Raw genomic sequence first — 26,082 nt, 5'->3', positions numbered from 1 at the left:
GAATATTTGAGTATTGGAGCCGAGGGCCGGGCGTGTTGCAGTGGGGCATGGTGGAGTATTGGAGACGATGGGCAATGGTTGGGTATTGGAGCTGGGGGCAATGGTTGGGCATTGGAGCTGGGTGCAATGGTTTGGAATTGTTGCTGTGGGGGGAGCTGTGTTTGTGTATTGGATCCGGGGGGCAATGGTTGGGCATTGGAGCCGGGGACAATGGTTGGGTTTTGTAGCTGTTGGTGGAGCTGTGTTTGTGTATTGGCTCCGGGGGGCAGTGGTTGAGTATGGCAGCTGTGGTGGGAGCAGTGTGTATGTATTGGAGCCGGGGGCAATGGTTGGGTATTGGAGCTGCGGGGCGGGGGGATGCACTGGTTGGGTTTTGTAGCTGTGGTGGGAGCAGTGGTTCGGTATTGGAGCCGGTGGGTAATGGTTGGGTATTGTAGCTGTGGTGGGAGCAGTGGTTGGGTACTGGAGCTAATGGGCAATGGTTGGGTATTGCAGCTGTGGTGGGATCAATGGTTGGGTATTGGAACCGGGGGGCAATGGTTGGGTATTGTAGCAGTGGTGGGAGCAGTGGTTAGGTATTGGAGGCGGGGGCAATGGTTGGGTACTGGAGCCTGGTGGCAATGGTTGGGTTCTGTAGCTGTGGTGGAAGCAGTGGTTGGGTATTGGAGCTTGGGGGCATTGGTTGGGTATTGTAGCTGTGGTGGGGGCAATGTTTGTGCATTGTAGCTGTGGTGGGAGCACTGATTGGTATTGGAGCTGTGCTGGGAGCAGTGGTTGGGTATTGGAGCTGAGGGGCAATGGTTGGGTATTGCAGCTGTGGTGGGAGCAATGGTTGAGTATTGGAGCCGGGGGGACAATTGTTGTGTATTGCAGCTGTGGTGGGAGCAGTGGTTGGGTATTGAGCTGGGGGGCACTGCCAGGTGCAATATGATGGACTTTGATTCCTTGGCTGGAAGTGAGGAAAAGATGCAATGGCAGCTTGAAGGAATGTTGTTAAAGGAGAACCAGATGTTCAAGGACCAGGGAGGGGAGATTAGACAGGTGTTGTTCTCAGTGACGGACCGAGTGTCCAATGAACATAAACTGCAGGTCAAAATTAGTGCACCATCCAAGAGGATGCTCAGGCTTCAATTGACGCCTCAAAGGGAGTTGCTTGTAGCATGTATGGGGTATTCCTTCTTTCCCCTAATACACCGGGGATGGGGTGATATCAAGAACAACCTAATCCCCAACTTTGTGACAAATAAACAGCTGGCAGAATGGAAGGTGTCGACGTCACGCTTTCCATTTGTGAACTCAGGAGGTTGGGCAGAGTCTGGGCTACGACTCACCCGTGCCATGCTAAACTGAAGGGTCTGGGAGGGAGCATTCCTGCCCTGACAATACAAGCGACCCAATATCCATAAAAGTATGGTCAGTAGAATCAGTTCTGATATTGGAAGAGAAATTGCATTATGAATATCAGCCATTCCCACCGTACATGGTTCAAGTAAATGAAGGAAAGACAGTGCCAGACATGGCAAAATGTTCTTTAATCAAAGGATGTGTTCATATCACCTGAGGGAAGTTAATGAAACACTATGGTGGTCTTGTTTGGAATTAAGAAACTCCAAATTGCACCATGTCTGTAATATGCTGGCACCAGAGATAAACTAATACTAGTTGTGTCACACAGGGGCGCTATTGTGTCACTACGGCCGCAGCCTCTGTGAATACAGACCCCTCACCTGCCCTGTCACCCACTCCTCTTTCTGCTTTGAACCAACCCAGGTCACCAAGATAGATCATGAGATCCTGATACCAGTGATCAAGCATAATGTTACTAACATCACAGTGCACGGTGATATGCTCTTAGACACTGACACAATATTGATTGGATTTGGATATCCACTGGACGCCCCTCCGCCACACCACGCACGTCACTAAAACTAAAATAGATTAGAGAACGAACCGTGATCACAGTAAAACACCTGCACCAACTACACCAGGAAAATGAAAACCTGCTAACAGAGCTAGAGGGAGTGGGAAGGAAATCACGGTGGGAGCAAGTCAATAACATCTTGATACGCCTGTTGTTCAGAATTATTTCACAACTGTTAATTATTTTCCAATGCCGTCTACTGTTCCTGGTGATCATTGTGTATGCATTGCTTCGACAAGCCCTTACACAATTGAAGAGGAAAAACAAGGAGCCGGGTCAGCAGAGAGCTCTCCCAAGCCTGGAGTGCGGGGAAACACAGGAATAATGATCAACCAATCAAATAAGGCCAAAGGAACCGTTGGAGCCATGCGGACATGTTTGGTGTGCTGACATCAATGTAACAGTAATCGACTGTATACTCCAAGCAAATCAACAGTAAAGACAGAAAGAAAGTTAATTGGCTCAGAGTGATTGCTCAAATTCTGGGTCTAAAGGGGGGAAATGTTAGCATGATTTAAGATGATTTATGTCAGAATGCTTTAAGATGATTCACTGGTCCAACTATCCCAGCGTCCTTTCACTTAGATTTGCATTATTATATCAACAAGGGAGATCCAAGCATATTAATAGTAACTTTCAAAAGTGAATTGAGGTGTTCCGCAAAGCAATCACCCAATCTCTGTGTGGTCTCCCCAATGTAGCGGAGTCTGCAGCATGTACAGTTTACTAAATTGCAAGAAGAAAAGTAAATCGTTGTTGCACCTGGAAGTTGTGTTTGGGTCCCTGGACAGTGAGAAGGGAAGAGGTAAAAGGGCCGGTGTTGCATCTCCTGCGCTTGCACGGGAAGGCGTCGTGGGAAGGGGAAGGTGTGGGCGGGTGATAGATGAGTGGACCAGATTGTCGCAGAGGGAGCAGTCTCTGCTGACTGCTGAAAGGGGACGGCAGGGGAAGATGTGTTTGGTGATGGGATCACGCTGGAGGTGGTGGAAATGGCGGAGGATGATGCGTTGAATGTGGAGGCTGGTGGGGTGAAAGGTGAGGACAAGGGAAATCCTATCGTGCTTCTGAGAGGAAGAGGAATGGGTGAGAGCAGAAGTGCGGGAAATGGAACAGTCGAGAGTCCTGTCCACCATGGTGGAGGGGAGTCCTTGGTTGAGGGAAAAGTGAAACATATCGGAAGGTGGCATCATCAGAAGAGATGCGATGGAGATGGAGAAACGGAGAAAAAGGAATAGAGCCCTTACAGGAATCAAGGTGGGAGGAAGTGTCGTCAAGTTAGCTATGGGAGCAGCTGGGCTTATTTGGTTGAAGTGAATGGATTCAAAGGAGAATTAGTTCAATGTATTTTCAATACAAGGGCAGCCAGGCGGAGGAGGGGCTGGTGGATGGTGACTGTGTTGGCCTCCGTTCAGGGAAGAAGCGGAGGGCCCTCCTGCCGTCCTGGTGGCTGATGGAATGTAGAGGGATTGGATGCCCACAGTGAAAGGGAGACGATGAGGAACAGGAAACTGGAAAGTAACTGCTGTTTTTTTCCACAGCAGCTTTCAAATCACTGGCATTATCAATGGATTGGTATGTTGATGTGAAAAGAATTTGTTGAATTGTGTACAACTGCGCGTCGCTGTTTAAATCAGCAGGGCGGTTGAAGGATTCGTGTTAAAGATCGAGTGTACTTCAGTTTGTGTGGTTTCGAGCACTGCTGCTGGTGGATGCGATAACTCGTCCGAGAATTGTAACCATTGGAAAGGAAGTTTTAATATTTATCTCTCACATTTCCAGGCAGCGTTCCTACATTTACAGCAGGCTCTCCGCCGATTGACTGAAAATAGAAACAGGAGTAGGCCATTTAACCCTTCGAGCCTGTTCCGGCATTCAGTGAGATCATGTCTGACCTGGATCTTAACTTCACCCACCTGCTTTGACTTCTAATCAATCCCTATCTTGTCTAACAGAAAACTATCGACCTGAGCTTTAAATTATTAATTACATTGGCAAAAGAACGCGAGGTGAGATGAGATTGTTTTATTACTCAGACGATGAGATTGTTTTATTACTCAGAGCGTAGTTATGATCTGGAATTCGCTGTCTGAACTGTTGGTGGAAGCAGATCCGATCGCTGATCCAATAGTCACTTTCAGAAGGGAATTGGATAAATACTTGATGACGAACAATGTGCAGGGCTGTGGGGAAAGTGCTTCATTCTATGGTTCTATGATGCGACAATGCTCTCCCTCAGTGAGCTTGTGTTTTCACCGGTAAACCTCAGGTCAAGGCTTTAATTCTCGTCCGAGCAGGCAGCGACTTTCTCACCTTTAATGTGATGTTTCTCTTTTTCTCGCTCTATGATTCGCTCTATTTCTCTCTGTTTCTGTCGTTCTTACCATCTGTCAGTCTCTCTGTATGTCTCACTCAGTCTCAGTCACTTTCTGTAAGCTTTTCTCATTGGGTCTCTGTTTATCCGTCCAACTATTACTTTCTCGGTCACTCTCCCCATCGCTCCCCCACATCGTTTTACTCTGCACATTATAATATAACCCTTTAAGCGCTGGCTCAGTTTAGAGCTTGCTGATCCTGGGTGTTTGACCTGCATTTTAACATTCTTCCTTCAAAGGTTTTCAGTTTTGACGGGAGGGTTACATGTTCTGTGGGCTAAAAGCCGAGGGGTTTCTTGTCCAGTTACGAACGGTCAGCGCAATGCGTTACTTGCCCAGCTGCTGTGCTTTTGCAGTTCAGCTTTTCACCGTCTGTAGTTTTAGAAAATGTCTTTATCCTCTCACATTTTCAGATTATGCTGACGCGTAGTTTGCTCTACGCTGAAAACTAAACTTAGTCAGCAAGGGATTTGTCGAATTTTCAAGCACTGCGCGGGTGGGCTTCTGCCACTAGGGTGGCCGAGTGGTTAAGGCGTTGGACTTAAGATTCAATGAGCGTGTGTCTGCGTGGGTTTGAACCCCACTCCTTGGTAGATGCTAAGGCAACGAGGTTGAAAGTAAAACCTAAAGCTATTTTTGGTATGAAAACGCTTATGATCTCTGCAAGGGATGGTGCCATATTTATAATTCACCCTTCAAGACAGCGTTTCTTCATTTACAATTGGTGTACTGAACATAGGAACCGGAGGAGGCCATTCAGCCCCTTGAGCCTGTTCGCCCTTCACTGAATTCCTGTCTGAGCTTTGCCTTAACTCCATCCAGCTGCTTTGGCAACACATCAATTCAACGCATGTGTAGCAAAAACGTACCGATCTCAGATTTACATTATTAGTTGAGCTGGCATATACTGCTATTTTGTGTGAGAGAGTTCCACACTGCTACCAACCTTCATGTGAAGAAATGTATCCTAACTTCTTTCGCGAAAGGCCTGCCTCTGATTTTACGATTATGCCCCCTTGTCCTCGGCTCCCCCACCAACGGCCAAAAAAGGTTTCTCTCTATCTAACTTATCAATTCGTTTCAAAATCTTAAAACCTCAATCAAATCCCCACAACCTTCTATATTCCAGGAAATACAAGCCCAGTTTATGTAATCTCTGTTCATATTTTAACCATTGGAGCGCTGGTAACGTTCTGGTGAATGTGCACTGCACTTCCTCTAAGGTCAATCTATCCTTTCTAACAGGCGGTGCCCAGAACGGTACACAGAACTCCAGATGTGGTCTAACCAGGTCGCTGTATAGCTGCAGAATAACTTCCTCTCCTTTATATTCTATTTTTTTGATTATTTTTGTACCTTACTGCTACATTTCAGTGGTCTGTGTACATGGACCCGAAACCCCTTTGGAACTCCACTGTTCCGAACTCTGCACCATGTAATTAATACTCGGATCTACTTTTTAGGTCTAAAATGAATGACGATATACTTACCTGCGTTGTAATCCATCAGCCACTGTTTCGTCCATTCACTTAATCTATCAATATATCTTTGTAATTATATGCTGCTGTCTACACGACTTACCATACCACCAGCCTTTGCATCATCAGCAAACGTGGATATAGGAATTTTCTAAGTCATTAATAACTATAGAAGTATTGTGGAGTATTTTAAACCAACACCTGACACAAGGTTTTCGGATCGATAATCAAGTTGTCTTTGTTACACCAGTGGGGAGACAATCTGCTCTGTCTTAGCCAGACTTCTCCAAATTGGATTAGCAAGCCCTACATTTTTATACATTACAACATATATGTCCAGCTCATTCAAAATTCATTCCTACCACCTGATTGGTCCTTGGCCCGTATACATATTCACTGATTGGTTGCCTATGCTGCGTTATATTAAAGTACCACCTTTATTATCGGAAAAGTACATGTCCATTATCCCCCAAGCTGTTGTTGCACCTATGAACTTTGTTTATGCCAGATGGGGTCTCATCAACATTGTACTTCTGACTCATTGTCCTCCTTTCATGCCTCTCTAGGCCTCTTTACTTCCAACTCATTATTTTACTTTCCTGCCAGAACAGAGCTTACATCCTCTAGGCCTCTTATGGTTTCCTCCTCCGACTATTTGCAACTGTCTCTCAGTAACACAGTAAGCAGTTCTACAACTACTGCTTAGGTTATCTCTACTGCCAGTTCAGCAATTTAGAAAAAGCTTACCACTGCAAATATTAGATTATTCTCTTTATTACACCATTCAGTGAAGCTGCCAGCGATGTCAGTTTAACTCATTCCCCACTGCAATCCCCCCTTTTGGTACTTGGCCACTGCCCAAGTTGAACAACATGTATAAGCATTGCTGTGCCTCCTGCCCCATGTGGTGATCAGGCGCTGGCTCAGGAGGCCCTGCATACCCATCATGTGTAGAGCAAACTTGTTTATTCCAGCTCTTTCCGCTTCACTTTAGCTCTTTGTTGGTCCGTTTCTTGTTACAAGTGGTGCATGCTGCTATTCCCCATCATATAGCCATGACTAACTGTACTATCACTAATATATATGGGAAATGATGCGGATCCATGGTTGTATGTTGACATTCATTCCCCAATCCCACAGCTTCTCATACCACGGGAACTCCTGTAGCTCTATCTCTATGACCCTTTCTAATTCCCCAAGGTCCCTTTGCAGCACTATGTATTGTTTCACCATCTTACTTAAATCCTCTTTCAATTCTTGCAGATCCTCTTGCAGGTGGGGCATTGCGGTCCCTACTGCTCCTTCATAATTGACCAACTCTTTCTTTAGACTATCTGGCACATTTAGGTTTATCTCCTCCCTTGAATGTACATACACCAATCTGGTGTGTCCAATTGTGACAGGGATCTTTGGCGTAAAGCAAAAGTTAGGCATTGTGATTGCACATACAAGGTTACTCTATTGGTACTCAGCCTCTGTGGTGGCTGTACAATACTCCACTTCGCCTTTATACCCTGAGCGGGTGTGATGGTGATCAACTTGTGATCAGTCCAACACACACACTCTGTCTTATTATAGGCGCACTCATCTATAGGGCCTTCTCCTACTGGATGTGGGCACACCATAAGCGTGCCTTTCTGTGGCATCCGTTTAGGGAGACGCCTCTCATAGTATCATTCTTCCTGATGGCATAGGTATCAATTGAATAGTATTGGAGGTATGTCTCACCCCTCACTATGCCTATGTTTGTTACCTGGTACTGTGGGTATGGAGCCATGTCTAGTCCCACCACTGGCATCAGGAGTACCATACCTATCATTGCTGTCACTTCTACTTTACATTTTTGTATCACTGGATATACTCTGGTCATCCCTTTGAGGGTACAAGCAGTCAGAGGGCCTGGATTCCGGCTCAGGCCACAGAGCTGTGTGCTGTTAATCCAGTCTGGTACCTCGCCTCGCTGTATCTGTGCCAGATTGTGTTTAACTGTCCGGTGATCCACTGGCCATAGGCTTAACACAAGCCTCTTCCTACCCTGTCTTTTGCCTGTTCCTCATCTCTATGGTTTGTTTTGTTGATAATGCTAGCATGGTCCTCTATAACCTTGATTCCCTTGAGTAACTTCCTTATCGTATGTCCTCCCAACTCTGATCCTTGTCGAACCAAACCAGTTTCCTTCTCTAAAATCTGTTGTATTACCCTTTGTAGTCGTTCCACACTACTTTGGACAACTTGTATATCTAGGGCATTAATGAATTATGTCCCCGTGTTTATTCCCATGGGTATATCGGTTACTAAGCTCCTCTTAATCCTTTGGTGAAATGCAGCATGTCCCCTAACGTCAGTAGCCCCTGTCACATCAGCAGCTTGGTTAATTACATTCTTTATCATATATGCATAGAATTTTCTAATTTTAGTAAACCTGTCAGAATATCCTGGCCATTGTAACATGGTTAAGTTCATTAGTACCGGTACAATTTCGTGTCTCACGCTATCATACAATTGTTCTCCCTCAGTGAATATCACCAGTCCATTTTCAGGCCCAGGCGTCCATTTCGGACACCTCCATTCTTCAGGTATTGTTGTGATTGGGGGTGTTGTTGTTTCTAGGGTTAACCCTTGCGGTGTGGTCCTTGTTGTTGTTGGTTGAGGTGTTGTAATGCCGTGTACAATAGTCCATCTTATATCATTTTCCGCGCAGCTCAGGACATATCCTCTCCCTACTTGAGCCAACATCTGCCAGTGTCTATTACATTCTACCATATTGCTGGCATTTTTTCATTCTACAGGGTCCGCATGGTTGTTGATCCAAGTTCACCCAGGTACCGTTACACCTGTAACATCATTTTCCTTGTTTTTCACACCCCTAACTGTGTGATATGATGAAGCCTCCATGAAGTCGCCATTATGGGATCTCAACCTGCAGTCCATTTCTTCCAGCCCGTTACTTGTACTTATAAATGCTGTCATCAGGGTAGTTATGACAATCCATCTTACGGGATCCATGTTTATCTGTAATTTAAACAGAGGTCTGGTTGTCACCAGAGGTAGCTCATCTCTGGTGTTTATTCCATTGTTTCTGTGGGACTTAAGATCAGATGGGTTATTGTTGTACCGGTTTAGCTGTGTCCAATGTTTCCATCTATCCTTTCCCCTCATATGTATACATGCGCACATATCGCTGGTCATGATAACCTCAAATGTTCTGGTCCATCTAGGTGAGAATCCCGATCTCTCTGGCAATATTTTAATAACTACCTGCTCGCCTACCTTGGGTAGGTGCTCCGAGGACCGCTACTTTTGTGTATTTTTATCTCTGATGTCTTGTTGTTCTTTAACTTCTTGTTAGAGCACTTTCAATTGATTATCCAATGTTTGTACGTACTTCATATTTTTATTGTTTAATGGTCCTAGCCCCTCGCTACCAGATGCTAATACATCCGGCAGACACATTGCTTGTCCACTCATGCGTTCATATGGTGTCAGTCCGGTCATCCTGTTTGAGTTGGCTCGCAGCCTCATCAGGATACATGGAAGGACATCCACCCACCCCTGTCCAGTTTCGGCTATGGCCTTGCTTAAGGCTGTTTTCAGGGTTCTGTCCATTCGCTCTACCATGCCTGAGCTTTGCGGATGGTAGGGGATTTGGAACTTCTGTCTTACCCCCAGTAACTTACAAGTTTCTTTCATTACCTTTCCCGTAAAGTGGGTACCTTGATCTGAACCTATTTGCAATGGGACCCCCATCTCGGTATCACGTCGTATGCAAATATTCGGGCCACAGTCTGAGCACTACAGTAGGGAATGCTTCCACCCAACTTGTAAACTGGTCTATGATCACTAATCAGTATTTCTTCCCTCTACTGTGAGGTAGGGTTCCAGTAAAGTTTAATTGGAGGTTTTCCCAGGGGCCTTTGTGTCGTGGCTGGTGGGCTATTCCAACCTTTATGGGCCTACCTGGGTTGTGTTGTCCACAGATGATGCAGCGTCTGCAGTATCTTGCCACATCTTTTCCCACTCCACTCCACCACCAATCTGTACTTAGCCTACCTATCATGCCATTCCACCCCCCATGGTCTGGCTCATGGTACATTTTCAACAAGTTCCCCTGTGATCCTTTTTCCATATTCCATCTCTACCTTTGGCTGCGCCTCTCTTGATCCACTGCTCCTGCTCCTCCATTTCGGTCTCCTCTTGGATTCTTTTAAGGTTCACTTCCTCTGCTGTTATTCTATCTGCAGCTATTGGTGTAGGGATCTCTGTGTCCGCTGCTGTTCTTGCTGCCTGATCAGCTAGCATATTTCCTTTTTGTTGCTCACTCACTACCTTGCGGTGTGCCTTTATTTTAATCACTGCTCCCTCTTCTGCTCCTTTTACCGCTTCTACTAGGTCTCTCACTACTTCCTCATGCTGTATTTGTCCGCCTCCAGAGGTTACATATCCTCTCCTATTCCATGCTATCATATAATCATTCACTACCCCAAATGCATATCTACTGTCTGTGTATATATTTTCTCGTTTTCCTTTTGCCAATTTCAATGCTTCCGTGAGAGTCACTAGTTCTGATCTGTCTGGTTTACCTACCGGCCAAATTGGTGAGTTTGTGGTTGCTGTGGTTTCTTTTAACACTCCCTGTTTCAGTAACTCGATTATTATCCTGAATACGGCCTCTTTGGCTGCTGGTTTTATCGGGTATTGTCTGTGCGCCTTGTGCTCCGGTCTGGGTATCATGATAGGGTTAATTGTAGTTAGTCCACAGTCCTGTTTAGAGGTGACCCATACTCCTTCCACCGCCTGGCATAGGACTCCCCATATTCCATATTGTTCCCAATCCCTTTACTACCGATCTTTATCATATAACTGGCCATAATCCTGGCTTCAAATTTATCATCACTTACGCGCTTTCATAATACAGTCTTATTTCATACATCTGTCACATGGTCCAGTTCACTTGTTTTATCCACTCCTAAGATTGTTCCCTCTGGGTTATCACATGACCATAACTGGAATGGGAGAAAAATTCCTCCTAGTTCCAATAATTGTGTCCCGTTTTTGTAAGCGCGATTGCTCTTCCCGCCCACTCCTTGTATCTTTATAGAGGTTTTGAGGTTTGTGTGTGCGGGAGGTCCAAATTGGTTATAGACACCGATGCCCCTGTGTCAACTAACATATAGCACTGCTGGCCCCATAACAGTGCTGTTAGCTCCAGACGGGGATCGGTGCCTGTACCGAGGGCCGATGACACCTAGCGGGACTGTGACAGGGTTTTGATTAGTTCGATCAATTGAATCTTATTCATATTGGCCTCGCCCGTTATCTGCTCGCTACACGCTGCCTCTTGTTGTCTTGAGCCTTGACCTTCCTTCCCCCCTCCCTTGGACCAAGAGTCTCGCTGTTCGTGTCCAGGTTTATTACAGTTTTTACATCTCCTTCCTGTGTCTTTCCTAGTTAATGTGCAATGATAACTCTTGTGCCCAAGCCTATTGCATTTTATACAGACTTCCATCTCCTTTACTGCAGCTATCTGTTCCTCCAAGGCAGCCACCTTAACTTTCTGCTGGTTGTCTACCTCAGTCGCCCTTCTGATCAATTCATCAAACGTCTGTATGGTGACCAATCCAATTTGTACTATGGCCTGATGGGCACGACTCAGTCCTTGTACATTTTCAAAAATGCCAAATTGTCTCGTTGTGGTGCTATTATACTGGAGTGGGCTACAAAACTAGTCCACTTCCGTTCTCCATAATCATGGGTTGACACCCCTTTCCCCTGACTAATTCCCATGACTAGTCCCCAGTTTACTGGTACTAATCCTAAAACTTGTGTAACAGCGGTCCTAAAAGCTGTATAATCCACATCTCATTGCTGGTTTAGAGGGGCTACATCTTGACACCATGTCCCCTCCCTATATTGTTGAGGTAATTGACCCAACATATCTTCGCTCATTTTTGCCCTCCCTAGTCCATCAACATCCCGGTTGTGGAAGTTGTGACATATTCTCATTTCTCTTAGTTTCTGCCAGAATATGGCAATACTCTGTCAGAGCTTTAGTTCCGGCAGAATTTGAAGCAACTTTAATTTATCTCCTGTGGAGAAAGATACATAAGTGATTTATACCTGAACTGGTACTGCTGGGATCGCTACGGTGCCTGGGGGTGCCCCTACAAGTATAGGCACCGCCGGGGTGACCGGAATAAATTCCACCTTAATAGGTGCCACTTTTATGTCGTCATATGGGGGCGAGATTTTCCCATCATTATAGTCGGGGTCATGTTCAGCAACTTTTCGGCTCAGCGCATCCCAGTCTATCCTGTCCTCCTCTACTCTTTTCACCTCAGATGGCGCTACAGGAGCTGTTGCCATTATGGGTACTTGGGTACAATTTTGGCACCCGTTTTTGGTCCAAACTCGAGCACAGCTGCTCAACTCATAATATGCATGAGCCACTAAAATGATGGCCCTTTCTTCCTTTAATTTTGTTTCTTTAGCCCACCATTCTCTTTGTTTGGCCGGTGGGTCGTTCGGTTGCCAATCGTTATTAACAATTTTGTCATTGCATCTTTTATTTTTGTCCATTAAACAGTGTATCAGCGACCCCACCAAGCCCCCTCGAGTTTTTCACTTTCCATGGTTAATTGTTGTCAGCGGTATGTCCCATCCTTTACTCTCGCAACCGCAGTTGTCAGAGGTACCATCCTTGCTTTACTCTCACAGTGTGAGACGGTACTTGCAACCGCAGTTGTCAGAGGTAGCTCCCTTATTTACTCTCACAGAGTGAGTCCATACTTGCAACAATTTTGTTCGGGTAATTTGTTGTCAGATGTATGCTTAGCACTACTTGCAACTGGAGTTGTCAGAGGTATGCTTAAACTTTCTGCATTGCTTGTAACTCGAGCTGTCAGAGGTACGCTTTAGACTTTTACTCCAAAGTTAACGCACTACTTGCAACACATACCATGCCTATAGTTCTGCGTATTTCACCTGAACTCCAAGACCGCTTGACTTATTGATTCAAATCTTTTAGTTCTTTGATTCCAAAGGGGGCGGTGGACACGAGACGGTGTTGCCTTGCCCTAACTGTACGTGGTTTTTCAAAATAACTCACAGCTTTGCTCAGCTTCACTCGTCCATGCCACCCATCCATGTGGGATCCTGTTCGTGATGCCAATTGCTGTGGAGTATTTTAAACCAACACTCGACACAAGGTTTTCGGATCGATAATCAATCACCTTTATTACACTGGTGGGGAGACAATCTGCTCTGTCATAGCCAGACTTCACCAAATTGGTGCAGCAAACAGTACATTTTTATACATTAAAACATATATGTCCAGCTCGGTCAGAATTCATTCCTGCCACCTGATTGGATCTTGGCCCGTATGCATCTTCACTGATTGGTTGCCTATGCTGCGTTACATTAATGTACCACTTTTATTATCGCAAACCTATATGTCCGTTATCCCCCAAGCTATTGTTGCACCTATGACCTTTGTTTATGCCAGATAGGGTCTCATCAACATTGTACTTCTGACTCATTGTCCTCCATTCCTGCCTCTGTAGGTCTCTTTACTTCCAACTCATTATTTTACTTTCCTGCCAGAACAGAACTTACATCCTCTAGGCCTCTTATGGTTTCCACATCCGACTATTTCCAATTGTCTCTAATTGACACAGTATGCATTTCTAACACTACTGCTTAGGTTGTCTCAACTGCCAGTTCAGCACTTTAGAAAAAGCTTACTACTGCAAATGCCTATTAGATTTTTTCTTTATTACACCATTCAGTAAAACTGCCAGCGGTGTCAGTTTAACTCTTCCCCCACTGCAGAAGGAACCACTTATTTAATATCAACATTTATAAATGAGCCATGCTGGAACACCCTGGCACGATCTGTGGGGAGAGGAAGGTAGGGTTAAGGTTTCAGCTCGATGACCATCTGTTCCTACAAATAAACATCATGCATATGTTAGTCGTTTTTAAACAGTAAAAAAGAGAACTTGCACTCCTATAGCAACTTTCACGACCTTGGGACGTCCTAATGCTCACCAATGCTCAGTTTGAGTCCCGACAGGACCACTAGTTTCCAGACCTCATTACAGCCTTGATCCTAACATGGACAAAGGAGCTGGATTCTAAAGGCGAGGTGAGAGTGATTGTTCTTAGCAGCAAAACAGCATTAGACCAAGTGTTGCATCAAGGAGCCCGAGTAAAATTGAAGTCAATGGAACCTGTGGGTGGACACGGGGGAAAGTCCACTGTTAGAGACATACCTAGCATAAAGGAAGATGCTTGTGGTTGTTGGAGGTCAATCATGTCAGCACCAGGACATCACTGCAGGAGTTAATCTTCACCTGCTGCATCAATGACCTTCCCTCTATCATAAGGTCAGACATGGGGATGTTCAGCGATGATCGCAAAGTGTTCAGTTCCATTCTCCTCTCATCAGATAATGAAGCAATCCTGGCCTGCATGCAGAAAGACCTGCACAACATTCCGGCTTGGGCTGATATGTGGAAAGTAAAAATCGCGCTACACAAGTGCCAAAGCTTCTTCCACAGCACCTCCCAAAACCGCGACCTTTACCTCCTAGAAGGTCAAGAGCAGTTTGCGCATGGGAACACCACCACCTGTAAGTTCCCCTCCAAGGCATGCACGATCCTGACTTGTAAATATATCGTCATTCCTTCATTGTCGCTGGGTCAAAATCCGGGACATCCTTCCCTAACAGCACTCTGGGTCCCTTCACCTCACGGACTGCAGTGGTTCAAAAAGGGGCTCATCACCACCCTCTCAAGGGCAAGTGGGATTGTGCAATAAATGCTGATATTGTTAGCGCCATCCACATCCCATGAATGGTGATTTTTGTTTAAGTTGCTTTACAAAAAAGGAAGTACTTTTTGAAGCGTAGTCACTGCTTATAATATAAGAAAACACGGCGGCCGATTTCTGCACAGAAAGGTCCCACTGTGATGTTGTTCCTGTCCCTGTTTGGGCGCTGCTTTATGGCGCCGATGAAGATGGCTGCCGTCCTTGCGGGCTCCGTGTGTACCAGGTAGCAAAGTGTCCTTGCTGCTTGGTGCGCTCGGTTTGTTAAGGAAAAAGCATTTCACTTACTGGATTTCACTTGTATTTGGTTACGTGACGAATATAATTGAAATTGAATTGATGTTGGCTGTCGGACACAGCTATGCCCAGGACACCTAGGAAAATCAGTACCTGTTAGAATCATAGAATCTTTGAAATTTGCAGCACAGAAGGAGGGTCATCGGCTCTGGTCGAAAGAGCTATCCAGCCTAATCCCACTTTCAAGCTATTGGTCCATAGCCTTGCAGTTTACGGCACATCAAGTACATATCCAAGTACTTCTCAAATATGATGAGGGTTTCTGCCTCTACCACCATTTCAGGTAGTGAGTTACAGACCCCGCCACCCTTTGGGTGATAAAAGTTCTCCTCAACTTCCTTCTAATTCTTCTACCAATTACTTTAAATCTATTCCTCCTTGTTATTGGCCTCTCTGCTAACTAAAATGGATGCTTCCTATCCACTATAGTTCGGCCGCTCATAATTTTATACACTTCAATTAAGCCTCCCCTCCGCCTCCTCTGTTCCAAAGAAAGCAACTCCAGCCTCTCCAATCTTTCCTCAGAGTCAAAATCCTCCACTCCTGGCAACACCCAGACGACAACAGACGACATCGAATTGGAAAAGATCCAGAGGGGAGATGAGGAGATTTTCTTTTTTACATTACAAGTTATTATCATCTTAATGCTCTGCCTGAAATGGTGGAGGAAGCAGATTCAATAGTAACTTTCAAAAGGGAATTGGATAAATACTTGAATTGGAAAATTTTGCAGGGGTATGGGGAACGAACTGGGAATAATTGGGTTGCTCTTCCAAGAGCACGACGGGGCAAATGGCCTCCTTCTGTGATGTAGGATTCTGTGATTCTCTGAAAGGCTTTATGAAAAGATTCATCTAAATGAGGCGGTTATTTGCTGGCTCCACCATCTCATTTTATTCCTGTATACAAGTGTCTGTTCTGCCTTCCCTCAACCTCAAAGCAAAGGCTGATGTACGGCGTGGTGGCCAGGTGGTAAGGCCATCTGTCACATAAGCCGAATATCATGGGTTCAACCCCCAACTGCGCCTGGGTGGATTTTATCATATTTTCTTTTACATTTTTAAGGTTTCTCCTTTTTTATCTCTATCAAAACCATTCATAATTTTGAATATTTCTATCAACTCTCCTCTTGACATTCACTGCTCTAAGAAGAAAAATCCCAGCTTCTCCAGTCTCTTCCCATAAATGAGGTCCCCCATCCCTGGTACCATTCCAGTAACTCTAGTCTGCACTCTCTCCAAGGCATTGACTACTTTCCTAATATGTGGTGCCCAGAATTGAACGCAATACACCAGTGCTTTATAAATGTTTAGCATAATTTCCTTGCTTTTATGCTCTATTCGTCTATTAATAAAAGAAAGGAACCCTAATCATTTTTAACATCCTTCTCACCTTGTCCTCCCACCTTCAAAGGTTTGTGTGCACACGCCCAATGTCTCCCTGTTCCTGCACCCTCTTTAAAATTGAACCATTTAGAGCTGGTTAATAAATTGCAGTGGAGAGCATTGTGAGCAGTTTCGGGGCCAGTGATCTCCAGAGGGAGCCGATAAAAGGAAATAATCGACCCCATTAAATTAGTACCATTTAGTTTACATTGCCTCTCCTCATTCTTCCGACCAAAATATATCACTTTGCACTTCTCTGCGTTAACTTTCATCTGCCTTGAGTCTGCCCATTTCACCAGTCTCTTTCTGTTCATACTCCCTCTTTGTAGCTATTACTATCTGCTCTTACTCTCTGTTCTTTGTATCTTTCCCATTCGCCAGGATCTGTGCTATGTTTAGCATTTTTGTGTGCTTTTTATTTTATTTTAACGCTGTCTGTCTCTTACCTCTTTAGTCGTCCATGCCTGTTTTTTTGTCCAGTAGAGTTCTTGCCCCTCAGGGGTATAAACTGATTCCGTACCATGTTAAATTTATTTTGAACACCTCCCACTGATCTTCTCTCATTTTACCTATTAACAGATTTGCCCAGTTTAATGTGGACAGTCTCTGCCTCATCCCGTTGAAGTCGGCCCCACCCAAATCTAGAATCTTAGCAGTTGTGTCGCGTTTCTCCCTTTCAAACACTACGTTGAACTCGATCATGTTATGATCACTATTAAATAAATGTTCATGCACCTTTAGTCTGTTGAATAAATCTGACTCATTACTCATTCCTAAATCAAATATGGCCTGCCCGTGTGTTGTTTCTAAGGCATATTGTTGTCGAAAACTATTCCGGATGCACTCAATAAATTAACTTTCTGATAGGTTCTAGTCTGCTTATCCCTATCTATATGAAAATTTACATCCTCCATTAAAACCACTCTGCTTTTCCTACAGGCTTGTCTAATTTCTGCTTTTACTAGAACTAGGGGGCATAATCTTAAAATAATGGGCTGCTCATTCAAATCTGAGATGAGGAGAAACTTCTTCACTCAGAGGGTGGTAGGTTTGTGGAATTTGCTGCCCCAGAAAGCTGTGGAAGCTACATCATTAAATAAATTTAAAACAGAAATAGATAGTTTCCTAGAAGTAAAGGGAATTAAGGGTTACGGGGAGCGGGCAGGAAATTGGACATGAGTTTTGGTTCGGAATGGTCATGGCCCTGTGGGTAGTGGAGTGGGCCCAGGGGCCGTGTAGCCTTGTTCTGCACCAACTGTGTTCTAATTCTGTGTTAAATTTCAGGAGATGGTTTTATTCCTGTTCCTGGCTGGGGTGGAGATCGCCTTTACAGAAGGTAAGTACTGTAGAAAATATAGGGACAGAGTGATCTCCTGGAAGAATTTCGATCGCCTAGATGGGTCGGAGAGGAATTTCCCAGATTTTTTTCTCCCAAATTGGCCATTGGGTCTTTATCTGGTTTTTCACCTCACATGGGTTCGGGTGGATGCAGAGTGATAGAAGATTTGAGGTTAGGATCAGATCAGCCATGATCTTATTGAATGGTGGAGCAGGCTCGAGGGGCCGATTGGCCTACTCCTGCTCCTATTTCTTATGTTCTTATGTTCTTTATAAAATCTAGCACTTCACAGCTGCGATCAGAGGGCCTCTACTCAACTCCCACTGCAGTCTTAAATTTTTCCTAGCTCTTAATTCTAACCATAAAGTCTCCATTGCCTGCTTGTCTCTCATTATAGTCTCTCTTATGATTGAAGTGATTTCACACTTAGTCACTAAGACTACTGCTCCCCCCTGTACCATTTCCCTATCTTTCCTGTAGACGTCCAGCAGACCTTCCACCACTCTGTATTACTGCCAACTTGAGATGAAGGCTACAATTCCATGAACCTTTCATCTTCTTTTGTACCTGTCCAGCAGTTTGAAGTAATCAATGTACGTAGACTTTTAACACTTTCTGCTCCTCCACGGTTCCTAACTTCTCACCTTTTTGAATATACTCTGATCTATATTTCTCAGGTCTAAAGTGGATGATCTCACAGTTCTCCACTTTGAACTCCATCGGCCACAGTTGTGCCCACTCATTTAATCTATCAATGTTTCTTTGGAACTTTCTGCTCCCACCTACACTACTTACTTTGCCGCCTAACTTAATGCCATCAGCAAACTTGGTTATAGGATGGACGTCATCGAAATGTGAAAAAGTGCTGGGAATGGGAATAGATCAGCGGGCTGAGCTGACAGGGCATTGGAATTCGGAATGTATAAAATGCAGTCTCCAATGCTCCACTTATCTGCATCAGACTGAAAGTAATTTGTAATACATCATCGATCCATACTGGTCGCTGTAATCTGAGGTTGTAGCTCGGTGTTTCAGTTTGGAAAGGGTTGGGTCTCGTTGGCACAATCGGTTGACAAGGTCAGCTGTCAGCTCAAATAATTGATGGTTCCATTAACGATCGAGTAATCTTTACCTTATTGTCTCACTGTTTCAGGTTTCAACGAATGAACACAAATGTGCTGCAAACATTGCCAGCTGGGCCCGGCTGATATTCCCAACATTTACCCTGCGGTCGGATAGCAAGCACATCAAAAATATATAAAAGCCTGAGACTGGCTTCACGGAAATCAGAATTCATCTTAGCAGACTAGGCCCCGAAAGGACGGATGGGAGGCTGCACTGGCTGCAGGAGAGCTGGTTCGCTGTGACATGGATGTTTCCGCAGTGAGCCACACCAGACTCTCTCCATGTTTCCACAGTGAAAGTCACACCGTTTATTTTAGAAAAGCAAAATGATATTCACATCCTCACTGGCTTCAGTTGATTTGTGAGAGATCATTATAAGATCCTGCAGGGCTGCCTCGGTTAATAACAACTGTTTTAAGCTACATTTCAGACACGGCAACAAATCTATCGTTTTGTTGCTGTTTTCTAGAGCCTGGAATGAGTGAGGCTGCGAAAGCAGCTCTCTTCAATAACCCGCTGCTGGCAAATAGCAGCGAATGTGGCCTCAGACAGCGCATTACAGCCCATTTCTGGGGAACAAGATACCACTGAAGCAGAGTTCTGCAGAGCTTTGCATCTCTCGCCTATAGGTGACACCATGGAGATCGATAACATAGAATCATAGAATATTACAGCACAGTAGGGGGCATTCGGCCCATCGAGCCTTTGTAAGAGTGAACCAATTAATCCCACTCCCCTGCGGGTTCCCCATAGTCCAGCATATTTTTTTTATTTCCAAGTGTTTATCTAATTACCTTTTAAATGTTAGTATTGAATCAGCTCTGCACCTAGCTGAAGTCTTTCATCACTTGTACCATTCCAGTAAATCTCCACTGCACACTCTCTGAGGGCTTGACATGATTCCTCACTGTGGAGCCCAGAATTGGCCACAATACTCCAGCTTGTGCCTAATTAGTATTTTATGAAGTTTGAACATAAATTCCTTGCTTTTTCCTCAAATCCTCGATTTATAAAGTCATGGACCGCGAATGCCCTCCTTACAGCCTTCTCAACTTGTCCCACCACCTGCAAATACATGTGAACGTACACCCCCAGGTCGCTCTGTTCCTGCCCCCACTTTAAATGAAACACGTGGTTTATTTTGACTCTCCTGATACTTCCTACCAAACTTAATTAATTTGTCAAATTTCATCTGCCATGACCATTTCGCCGGTCTGTCTATGTCCTCCTGAAATCTGCCAATAACATACTCACTACTTATTACGTTGCCAACACATCCACAAACTTTGAAATTTGACTCGCTATACCCAACTCCAGGTCATTTATATATAACAAGAAAAGAAATAATCCTAATACCCATCGCTGGGGGACCCACTGCAGCGAAAGCAGCGCATTACTGCCAGTGAAGCAAGATACGACATGGCCCAGCGAGGCCTCCTCATACACTAGAACACATTGACAGTGAAATCCCAGGGCCTTCCAGCAACAGTTCGCGTTTTGTTTACCTCAGTGTGTAACTGCAGGGTCATTAGGTTTTGAATCAGGAGGTCAGAATGATCGAATGGTCTAAGGCGCTCTGTTTAGGTTGTAATTTCCTCTAGAGGCGAGTGTTCGAATTCCACTTCTGACAATTTGTCCTTTACTTATACAGAACGATTTTATCTAGATTTTTTGGAGGTAATTTTTCGGCCCAGTTGATTTATTCCTTCCAGAAAACGAAGCCCACTTCCATCCAAGGCAGGTTTGTTTCATTGGTTGTAAGTATGTATTGTGTTGGCAGTCAGCAGAACAGGGCCAGTGGAATCAATCCATTGTGCTTCAAACTTGCAGTTCCACATCATAAATTATCAGATAGGGCCCATATCATTCCACAGCAATCTCCAGTGGCTTTGGAAGAAGACTAATGTAAACTAGCATATTTACTTCAGGACTTAAAGACACTCAATTAAAGTCTTTTTTTAGCAATCAATAACCTGTGATCCTTTTAAATATATTTAGATGTGCCCATGTTAGATACACGTGTATTTGCGAGTTGCTAATGTGTTGAATGTAAATGATTTTGCGTCTCTGTTATTTACTAATATAGTTAGATGTGTCTGTATTATTATTTTTGTATTGGGTGGGGGATCTGTGTCAGTAATAAATGTAATAAATGTATATCTGAGCGCTGCAAATGTCCAGTCCGACACCATTCTATCTTCCCATTGTCCCTGTTATGTTCATTAATAAATAGACATTCTTATTATGAACACAGCTAGCTTTTGCTAGGTACTTTATTGAGCTCATGTGGACTGGTACAGTATCTGTAGAGGCTTCGATCTTGACTGCTGCCTTGTGGGTAGCCTAGTGCCTCATGGGTAATGTAGTCTTAATATATATACAGCTGAGTAGTGTAGTCTTATATACAGCTCTACACAGCTCTACGGCTCCACCTAGTGTCCACTATAGAATGACATGTTATTGATCGTTACATCCCCCTTTCTTTGAGGTTTAACAAAATCAATATCAATCAACTTTCAAGAAAACAATAAAGATAATATCAGTAACACTTTTGTTAGTGCTCTATAAACATAAACATTTTCAAAACAGTCAGCCCTATTCAAAGCTTTACATTGTACTCAAAGATTAAGTCTATCAGGCTCTTTTACTTCACGTGTGGATCTTCTCAACACGGGTAAGTCTGATGTGTCTTCATGAGATTGTTCTGGAGGTGAATGACAAGATGCAGTTGCGGCATTCTCATCAATCTGGTCTTGAATAGATCGAGGTCTCCTTGCAATCTTTGCTTGGAGAGGGTTTCAGTGCCATAACTCTCAATGGAGTCAATGCACTCTCGAAAAACTGCTGGCAGCTGGATCCCATCATACAGCATAGTCCTCTCAGCAGCCTCGGCTAATGGAACACCAAAGATTGGCCTAAGGGAAGAATGAGTATCCTCCAGAACTGCTTCCTGCTCTGGTGCAGGCTTCTTCTTTTTCTTTTTCTCTTTCCACTGCTTAACAACATCTGCTGCGGTTATATCTTTGGACTTTTTCTCCTTGTGTTTTCCTCTTTGTGCTTTTCTTCCTTTGGCTTCTCTTTGACCTTAAAGTATTTTTCCTTCTTCTTGGAGAAACTAGGCTTTTTGAAGACATGGATACCTTTCGCCTTTTCATCCTTGATGGGCTCTCTGCTTCATCACCTGAGTCATCTGGTCTGCTTATGGCACAGTTTATACGGTAGTCTCTCTTGACCAGTTCTAAGTCTTCACAAGCTTTGTCACCTAGTATCGAATCAAGTCGTTCAGCCACAACAGAAAACAAGAGATGATGCACTTTGTCTTTGACTGTCACTTTAAGTCTGCATACACCTAAGCTATCTATGTTCTGTCCATCATAGCTCTTCAGTAGTACTGACTTTTTCTGTATTTTCGGCTTTTCTTTCTTATTTTTTATGTCACTCATACTGATTAAGTTTGCTTTTGCCCCAGTGTCCAGTATCAATGTAACTAATGCTCCATTTATCTGCAGTGGGATCATCCATTTGTCCACTTTTACTGCATTGACTTTATGTTCAGCATTGTCCATTTCTGAGGGCTGCACATTTTCTGTACTTTTTTTGATATCGTCACATGACACCATTCCTACAAAAAATGTCTCACTTAAATCATAAGAACATCAGAACATAAGAAATAGGAGCAGGAGTAGGCCAATCGGCCCCTCGAGCCTGCTCCGCCATTCAATAAGTAATGGCTGATCTGATCCTAACCGCCAATCCACTATCACAGAACCATCTCCTGAATCTAACAGAATTAGACACACGAAATAGGAGCAGTATCAGGCTACACGGCCCCTGGGCCCGCTCCGCGACCCACAGGGCCATGACCGATCCGAACCTAGACTCATGTCCAAATTCCTGCCCGCTCCACGTAACCCTTAATTCCCTTTACTTCTAGGAAACTGTCTATTTCTGTTTTAAATTTATGTAATGATGTAGCTTCTACAGCTTTTTGGGGCAGCATATTCCACGGACCTACCACCGTCTGAGTGAAGTAGTTCCTCCACATCTCAGTTTTGAAAGAGCAGCTCCTTATTCTAAGACTACGCCCCCTAGTTCTAGTTTCACCCATCATCGGCAACATCTTCCCCGCATCCACCCGATCCACCCCCTTCACAATCTTATATGTTTCAATAAGATCGCCTCTCATTCTTCTGAACTCCAATGAGTAGAGTCCCAATCAACTCAACCTCTCCTCATATGTCCATCCTCTCATCCCCGGGATTAACCGAGTGAACCTTCTTTGTACTGGCTCGAGAGCAAGTATGTCCTTTCTTAAGTATGGACACCAAAACTGTACGCAGTATTCCAGGTGCGGTCTCACCAATACCTTGTACAACTGAAGCAATACCTCCCTATTTTTATATTCTATTCCCCTAGCAATGAAAGCCAACATTCCATTGACCTTCTTAATCCTTTGCTGCACCTGCATACTAACCTTTTGAGTTTCGTGCATCAGGACCCCCAGATCCCTTTGTACTTCAGTACTTTCCAGTTTCTTGCCATTAAGATAATAACTTGCTCTACGATTTTTCCTGCCAAAGTGCATAACCTCACACTTTCCAGTATTGTATTCCATCTGCCAAATCTCTGCCCACTTACTTAGCCTGTCGATGTCCCCTTGCAGGTTGTTTATGTCCTCCTCACTCACTACTTTCCCTCCCATCTTAGTATCATCTGCAATCTTTGATATGTTACACTCGGTCCCCTCCTCCAAATCGTTAATATAGATTGTAAAGAGCTGGGGCCCCAGCACTGACCCCTGCAGAACACCACTAGTTACTGATTGCCAGTCTGAGAATGAACCATTTATCCCAACTCTCTGCCTTCTGTTAGATAGCCAATCCTCTATCCATGCCAGAATATTACCCTCAATCCCGTGGTTTTTTATCTTAAGCAATAATCTTTTGTGTGGCACCTTGTCAAATGCCTTTTGGAATTCTAAATACACTACGTCCACTGGTTCCCCTTTATCCACCCTATATGTTACTTCCTCAAAGAACTCCAGCAAATTTGTCAAACATGACTTCCCCTTCATACAACCATACTAACTTTGTCCTATTAAATTCTGATATTCTAAATGTCCTGTTACTGTCTCCTTAATAATGGACTCCAAAATTTTACCTACCACAGATGTTAGGCTAACCAATCTATAGTTTCCAGCCTTCTGTCTGCTGCCCTTTTTAAATAAGGGTGTTACATTAGCAGTTTTCCAGTCTGCCGGGACCTTTGCCGAGTCCAGGGAGTTTTGGAAAATTATTATCAATGCATCCACAATCCCAACCGCCACTTCCTTCAAGACCCTAGGATGTAAGCCATCAGGTCCAGATGATTTATCCGCCTTGAGTCCCATTATTTTACCGAGTACCACTTCCTTAGTGATTTTGATCGTGTTTAGCTCATCCCCCCCTTTAGCCCCCTGTTTATCCAGTGTTGGTATATTCTTAGTGTCTTCTACTGTAAAGACTGATGTAAAATATTCATTCAGTGTTTTTGCCATCTCCATATTTCCCACCATTAATTTCCCGGTCTCATCCTCTAAGGGACCAACATTTACTTTAGCCACCCTTTTTCTTTTTATATAACTATAAAAACTCTTACTATCTGTTTTTATATTTTATGCTAATTTACTTTCATAATCTATCTTCCCTTTCTTAATCAATCTTTTTGTTATTTTTTGCTGTCTTTTAAAGTTTTCCCAATCCTCTATCCTCCCAATAGATTTGGCTTCCTTATATGCCCTTGTTTTTAGTCGAATACTATCCTTAATTTCTTTACTTAGCCACGGATGGCTGTCTTTTCTTTTACACTCTTTTCTTCTCAGTGGAATATATTTTTTTTGGAAGTTGTAAAATAACTCCTTAAATGTACACCACTGATCATGTATCGTCTTACCCTTTAATCTATTGTCCCAATCCACTCTACTCAATCCGCTCTCATACCTTCATAGTCTCCTTTATTCAAGCTTAGCACGCTTGTTTGAGATCCAACCTTCTCACCCTCTAATTGAATATGGAATTCAACCATGTTATGGTCACTCATTCCAAGGGGATCCTTTACTAGGACATTTTTAATTAATCCCATCTCGTTACACAGGACCAGATCTAAGTTTGCTTGCCCCCTCGTCGGTTCAGTTACATACTGCTCAAGAAACCCATCCCTAATACACTCAATGAACTCATCCTCAAGGCAGCCATGCCCAATTTGATTTGTCCAATTAATATGATAGTTAAAATCCCCCATAATTATAGATGTTCCCTTATTACAAGCCTCAACTATTTCCTGATTGATACTCCGTCCAACAGAGTTGCCACTGTTCGGAGGCCTATAGAGTACGCCCACTAGTGTTTTTTCCCCTTATTATTCCTTACCTCCACCCAAACTGTTTCATTATCCTGATCTTTTGACCCAATATCATTTCTCTCTATTACAGTGATTCCTTCCTTTAATATCATAGCCACCCCACCTCCCCTTCCTTCCTGCCTGTCCTTCCTGATCGTTAAATAACCTGGTATGTTTAATCCCCAGGCATTGTCATCCTGCAGCCATGTTTCTGTAATGGCCACAAGATCATACCCATATGTAGTTATTTGTGCCATTAACTCGTCTATTTTGTTACAAATGCTACGTGCATTCAGATAGAGAACTTTCAAAGATGTTTTGTGACACTTAGTTCCTGCTTTTCCCCTTTTTAGTACTTTACCTTTTACTGCATACCTTCTGCCCCTTCCTGACACGCACTGATTTTTAATTTCCCCACTGCAACCTAAGTCTATGACCTTCTCTGTTGTCATTTTTATTATTTGCTCTCTAGGAATCTCCCCCCCCCACGAGTCAGTTTAAAGCCCTCTCTACAACCCTAGTTATATGATCCGCCAGGACTCTAGTCCCAGCACTGGCCAAGTGAAGCCCATCCCAATGGAACAGCTCCCTCCTGCCCCAGTACTGGTGCCAGTGCCCCAGGAAGCAAAACCCATTTCTCCCACACCAGTCTTTGAGCCACGCATTTAACTCTCTAATTTTATTTGTCCTAGCCAAATTCGCTCGTGGCTCAGGTAATAATCCAGAGATTATTACCCTTGTGGTTCTGCTTTTTAATTTGACCCCTAGCTGCTCAAACTCCCTCAGCAGTACCTCCTTCCTTGTCCTATCTATGTCGTTGGTACCAACATGGACCACGACAACTGGATCCTCCCCCTCCCACTCCAAGTTTCTCTCCAGTCCAGAGGCGATGTCCTTAACCCTGGCACCGGGCAGGCAACACAGCCTTCGGGACTCTCGCTCTCGGCTGCAAAGAACTCTA

At 44.0% G+C, this 26,082-nt stretch overlaps 1 non-coding gene across 1 annotated transcript; it reads left to right on the top strand.

Moving 5' to 3' along the window:
- Positions 1–4,802: 4,802 nt before the first annotated feature.
- On the top strand, positions 4,803–4,886 carry trnal-uaa (transfer RNA leucine (anticodon UAA)). The gene has a single exon. It is a non-coding gene; the product is annotated as a tRNA-Leu (tRNA).
- The last annotated feature ends 21,196 nt before the right edge of the window (positions 4,887–26,082 follow it).

Source organism: Somniosus microcephalus, unplaced genomic scaffold (genome assembly GCF_052327205.1).
Source record: "Somniosus microcephalus isolate GS21.2 unplaced genomic scaffold, FLI_Smic_1.0 unresolved_chr1, whole genome shotgun sequence".
In the NCBI taxonomy this organism is placed as follows: domain Eukaryota; kingdom Metazoa; phylum Chordata; class Chondrichthyes; order Squaliformes; family Somniosidae; genus Somniosus; species Somniosus microcephalus.
Note: the sequence above shows the minus strand (reverse complement) of the source record. Positions and strands in the feature narration are given on the sequence as shown.